We start from the raw sequence: 6,000 nt of genomic DNA on the forward strand, positions 1-6,000 counted from the left end.
GAAGCCATCAAAGGCCCCTGGGCCTGATGGATTCTCAGGGCTTTACTATAAGAAATTTATAAAGCTGCTCGCCCCAAGGTTGCTCCACATGTTTAACGCTATTTTAGCGGGAGCCCCCATCCCCAAGGAGATGTTAAAGGCGTCAATATCACTAATTCATAAAACTGGGAAAGACCCGCTAGACTGCAAAAGTTACCGGCCTATATCATTAATTAACACTGATGTTAAATTATACGCTAAATTATTGGCCAATAGACTTAGTCTCATCCTACCCAGACTTATACACCCAGATCAAGTCGGATTTATCAAGGGCCGGCAAGCAGCGGATAATACACGACGATTTATTGATCTGTTGGATTTGGCAAATAGTAAGGCAACTCAAAGCATGTTGTTAAATCTGGATGCAGAGAAAGCTTTCGATAGGATAGACTGGCCATATTTAAAAGAGACGCTTGCGACATTTGGCTTTGGAGATCGGGTGAGTGAGGTGATTTTATCGCTGTACTCTAACCCCACCGCCAGGGTCATACACCAAGGCTACCCCTCTCTGCCATTCCAAATAAAGAGCGGCACGAGACAGGGCTGCCCATTATCCCCGCTTTTATTCGCCCTATGTATCGAACCACTGGCGGCACAAATCAGAGGAAACCCAGACATCTCAGGGTTAAACGCATACTCCCAGACCCATAAAGCGGCCCTGTATGCGGATGACATCCTCTTGATTATCACAAAACCCCTTACGTCCCTACCAAACCTCTTCGACCTACTAGATCGATTCTCTAAGGTCTCCGGCTTCAAAATCAATCAATCCAAATCGGAAGCCCTCAACATCAACCTCCCTAGACACATGGAGAAATTACTAAAATTGAATTTCAAATTTAACTGGCAACAAAACCACATAAAATACCTGGGTGTCCACATCACCAAAACTGTAAAAGACGTGTACAATGCAAATTACCCCAACCTGATTCGGACCTTAAAATCTGATTTACGGAAGTGGACATCCAAAAGGATATCCTGGATTGGACGTATCCATAGTGTCAAAATGAACCTACTCCCCCGTATATTATACCTCTTCCAAACTCTTCCAGTGCCACTCAGTTGGAGGGACTTGTTCTCACTTCAATCTGAAATCTCCAAATTTATCTGGGGAGGTAAAAAAACCGAGAGTAAGTAAATTAAATATGAAAAGATCTGTGGTGGCCGGCGGTACCCTGCCTGGTATCATACTACAAGGCGGCACAATTAAGTCAGATTGTACAATGGCAATCTAACCCAAAGTTAAAGAGATGGGTGGAAATAGAAAATGCTGCGTGTGCACCTCTAGAACTGAGCAGCTTAATTTGGTTACCTAAAACGGCGCGAAAATTTACCGCCATGCCGCTCTCCTCGGTGACCAACTCAGTGTCAATCTGGGACTCTACAAAATTTCAACATTCCCTCACTACAAAAAATTCCATGGCAACACCCATTTGGAATAACCCTGATTTCGCTCCAGGTCTATCAGTCAGTAATATCTCAATCTGGAGACAGAGGGGCTACAATCGGATTAGAGATCTGGAGGGTTATGACAGAAAAATCAAAACATTCGACCATATCAGGGAAGAAAAAGAGATCCCTCACTCAGAATTCTTTAGATACCTCCAGATCAGGGCATTTTATAACAAATTTGCCCCATACCCCCTACTAACATCTTTCGAAAAGCTCTGTCTGGCTGAGACCGACACGAAGGGACTTACATCTCAGCTATACGGAGAAGTGATCAGTTCTGGTGAACATGAGCAGCAGATACCCTCATTCCGATCTCAATGGGAAACAGATCTGGGAGAAAACTTAGAAGATGAAGAATGGAGCGCCATATATATGGCTACAGCAAAGAGCTCCATATGCACCACGCTCAAGGAGAACACATATAAAGTTCTAATGCGATGGTACCTCACCCCACTGAAATTATCAAGGTTTGTGCCGGGTTCCTCTCCCCTGTGCCCCCGCCAGTGCGGAGGAACAGCCGACCTGTTACATATGCTGTGGTCTTGCCCACGGATCTCTCCACTGTGGGAGGCGATTAGACATTGGATACAGAGACTGTTTGATCTCACCATTCCCCCAGACCTGTGGTTGTTCCTCCTGAACAGGCCATTGACGGGCCTTTCCAAAGCAAATAACAAACTAATTGCCCATTTTGCAATTGCAACGCGGTGTGAGATCGCAGCATTATGGAAACAATCTGATATCCCAACCATCCCAAAGATTCGGAATCGAATTTGGTTCATTTGCCAGATGGAAAAATTAACGAGTTTAGTTAACGATACTGGTGACAATTTTCTAAAAGTCTGGACGCCTTGGCTGGCACAGACAGATATCCCGGGGATTGAGAGGTCCTCAATATGGCTCTGATAACAGTAGATGCGTTCTCCTTGGGAGGGACTTACAAGAGGTATTCTATACACCCAAGACCCCTTATAGCAGCATTATAATATAAGTAATGTGAGAGACGACTCAGCTTGCAAACATCTGTGATGCTTGGCACGGGACCACGTGTCGCATATACTGCTAACACACTCCCCCTACCTCACCCCCAACCTACCCCTTTCCCCTTCCCACCCCGCCTCGACCTCCCTTTTCCTTATATATATTTTTTTTTTGTGAGTATGTATTGTCTCCCCTTTTAAGTTGAGTTATAAGTGTCTGTTTGTCCATTTAAGTAGAGTCGGCTTGGACTATATGGTCCACACCAAAATACCCGGAAGACCGGGTCCCGAAGCACAGCAGGACCTCGTTGTTACTCACACAGTTGTTAAAATATTGTTTGCATACAAGACAAAAGTATTCTGTAATGTATTTTATGCTGTTTTGATTCAATAAAATTTAAGTTATAAAAAAAAGATCCACTCGCCTATAGCAATAAGATAATATATTAAATTGAAGACTGGTGAAATAGCATGGGGTTGTGCTACAGTGAGGATTAACACTTAAGAGGGATTTATACTGGTTTGGATTTAAAAACAAAACATAGAAAGCTTTTGTTCCACCACCGCCATTCAGGTGCAAATTGTGTTTGAAAAAATATTTCAGGCTTGATTGAAAGGTAGAATGTGGCTTTGCTAGGGTGAATTTTAACTCTTAATGGGGTTTTGTATTGAGTTTAGATTTGTTTATTAATCATTCTCAGGAGGTAGGTGGAGGAAATGTAATAACAACCGATTATGAGAGAGGTGACATGTGGTTTACATATGATGAGCAAGATACGAATGTGAGAGGTGAATAGTTGGGTTAAGAAGGGGCGATAGGCTGACCCTTACTTAGTACAGATTGACAGGATGCTCATTAAAGATTGCCTTTTTAGGATATATAAATCTGGAAATATATGTATCCTCTAGACCCAAGTAATGAGTAGCATTGGCTCCACTGGTGTATTTTGGTTTGAAAAAAGGAAGAATGTGCTTGGACAGCTCTCATTTTTTTATTTTTTTAAATCATACATCATCAATTACCAATATCTTCTTGCCCACATTGAGACACCTATTGAATTTGACTGCTTTACATGCGCTCCAATGTAAGCCAAATAGGAATATGAGGAAATGTTGTTTTTAATGTAAAAGATTACATTTTACAATTTACATCCATAGGCCTTTTATTTAACATTGTATACATTCAATCAATGCTATTGGTTGATGGAACAAAAAAAGGGTTTGCTTCAGGTGAGGCTTGAACTCACAACCTCGGCATAGCTTAGCATATACTGACATATAAGTACCGTGCGCTAACCGATTACGCCACTGGAGCATGTTCCTATAATGATCCATCTTCTTCTTGCCCCAATTGCCCTCCAACTCTGCTCTTTTAATCTCTGACATCCAAGTTAGATCATTTTCCCATTACTCCTTTTAACCCCTTTTCTATTTTTCTGCCTGAGATCTGTTTCATACTGTACATTGATTGTGGTTAACAAAAAGTATTTCTCGTCATTGTTCAAAAACCCAATAGAAGCAACATTTTACAAAGATAATGTTGTTTAAACAATGTGTACAAACAAGTCATGTATTTCTCTTTATGAAAATGTTCTCATGGTTATTTAATTCATATTGGTCATCATTCATTAGTGAGTGTTAACCATATCCGCTCAAGAGCTATCTGTGTGACTGTATTCAGTACTACCAGCTATGTAGTCATGGCTGAGTGGTTAAGGCGATGGCCTTGAAATCCATTGGGGTTTCCCCGCGCAGGTTCAAATCCTGCTGACTACGTTGACTTTTTCAGTGGTAACGTGTTATTAAAAACTTTACTGCACTTTGCATTTTGTTTGTATCTGCTTGGCAAAGCAATCTTTACTTACTGGAATATGTGGCACACTAAAGAAGAAAACACTCTGAATTCTTCAAACATTTTCCAAGTTATACATTTTAGGGTGCTGCTGGCTGTAAAACATTTAATAAAGAACTCCATTTCAATAAATGCATTGTCTTCTATTGATAAGTATCTCTATGCTGCAACATAGTGCTAAGAGGTCATTTGTGTGCAATACTTTGCACAACATAAAATAGAGGAGAAACGGCTTACCCTTACAGAAATAACTTAAGGTGACAAAGGATAATGAGCACTTTAGTGTGAGAGTGAGGGAATTCTTCCACTTTATAATTACAGATAATATTTGAATTCTTCTTAAGGACTGTGCTAAGTACTGCATGTATTGAGATGTGTACATTCTTTACAGTCTGCCAAAACTATATTGTTTAAATATAATGGGAATAATCAATGTTATAGTTCAACTGCTTATCACACTTCAGCACAAATAGCTTTTTGTTATGAAAAAGCATTTGTAATGTTTTATTGTTATCATTCACAAAAGCTAAGCAGGGTTTTCTAAACCTGTTGAAGAAATAAACAACTTAGCTTGAATTTTACTGAAAAATGGTCATTAATGTACTGTAATAATTGTACTGTAACTTCCTGAAGTTTACAGAAAATTAAGAAATTAATCAAATGTAAACTTTAAGGACTCTTTTGTGAAACAGAATGATTCTCTTTAAGAACAAATGTGCTTTGTACTTTGATATTAAATTCAGAGACAGAACTGTCAGGAATCGGCGTTCTCCACGCTCTACCCACAAATCACCCCCTTCCCGCAGGGAGTCCCTGGACACACAAAACAAACCTGCCTTACCGGCCTCCACGGCTCCTCGCCCCTGCCGCCGTCGCGGGATCACTCCCCTCGGCGATTCCTCTGCTCAGTGCCTGGCGCGCCCACGCCCCCCTGCACGCCCCCCTGCACGCACACCTGCACGCACACCTGCACCATCCACTTGCTCGGTTCACGTGCGCTCACGAGTTATGGAGCACGCTCAGTCTGCACACTCTTCTTCCCGTCCCCCGGACCTCAGGCTCCGCCCCTGCACACTGCACGGCATACTCAGGTTACCAACAAGACTCACCTGGCCTGTTATGCCTGCACAAATCTGCAGTGTCTCCCGTTAGCTCTTCCTGTCCCGCCTCCGTTCCTAATTGGACCTTCCTGCTTTATCTAGCTCCTCTCTGCTCTCAGTCTAATTCTACGTAGAATTAATAAAATTGTATTATTTTCCGATATCCGCAGTGATTCTGGTCAACCTGACAGATTTTTAGTAATACAGTATACTGCAAGACCATGTGTTGTCTACCCTTTACTACAGTATACAGTACTGTATGAATGACAATAGAGTGCTGTACTGTATACTTTATAAGGGGAATCCTTCTGATCAACTCTCTTTGATCAATACTGATAAATACAGTATCATATTTATACCCCTTTAGCACTTGTCGTTCCATCCTATGCACCCATTTACAATGGTGATTGCGGTCGTATTCACGTACTTTATGTGAGATAAATTAACCAGTTCTTTTATTGCTGAAGTCGCCACAAAAAACTTTTATTTACAAATACAATACAATACAATGGTGAAACATTTCAAGTTAACAGCAATTCAAAACCTCAACACACAATAATACATACTGTACAGTACT

At 41.3% G+C, this 6,000-nt stretch overlaps 2 non-coding genes across 2 annotated transcripts; one reads left to right on the top strand and one right to left on the bottom strand.

The window, feature by feature from the left end:
* Positions 1-3,693: 3,693 nt before the first annotated feature.
* On the bottom strand, positions 3,694-3,786 carry TRNAI-UAU (transfer RNA isoleucine (anticodon UAU)). Its single transcript is given in 2 exon segments — positions 3,694-3,729; positions 3,749-3,786. It is a non-coding gene; the product is annotated as a tRNA-Ile (tRNA).
* Positions 3,787-4,165: 379 nt separating this feature from the next.
* Positions 4,166-4,247, top strand: TRNAS-UGA (transfer RNA serine (anticodon UGA)). The gene has a single exon. It is a non-coding gene; the product is annotated as a tRNA-Ser (tRNA).
* The last annotated feature ends 1,753 nt before the right edge of the window (positions 4,248-6,000 follow it).

This window comes from Ascaphus truei (genome assembly GCF_040206685.1).
Source record: "Ascaphus truei isolate aAscTru1 chromosome 12 unlocalized genomic scaffold, aAscTru1.hap1 SUPER_12_unloc_6, whole genome shotgun sequence".
Classification (NCBI taxonomy): domain Eukaryota; kingdom Metazoa; phylum Chordata; class Amphibia; order Anura; family Ascaphidae; genus Ascaphus; species Ascaphus truei.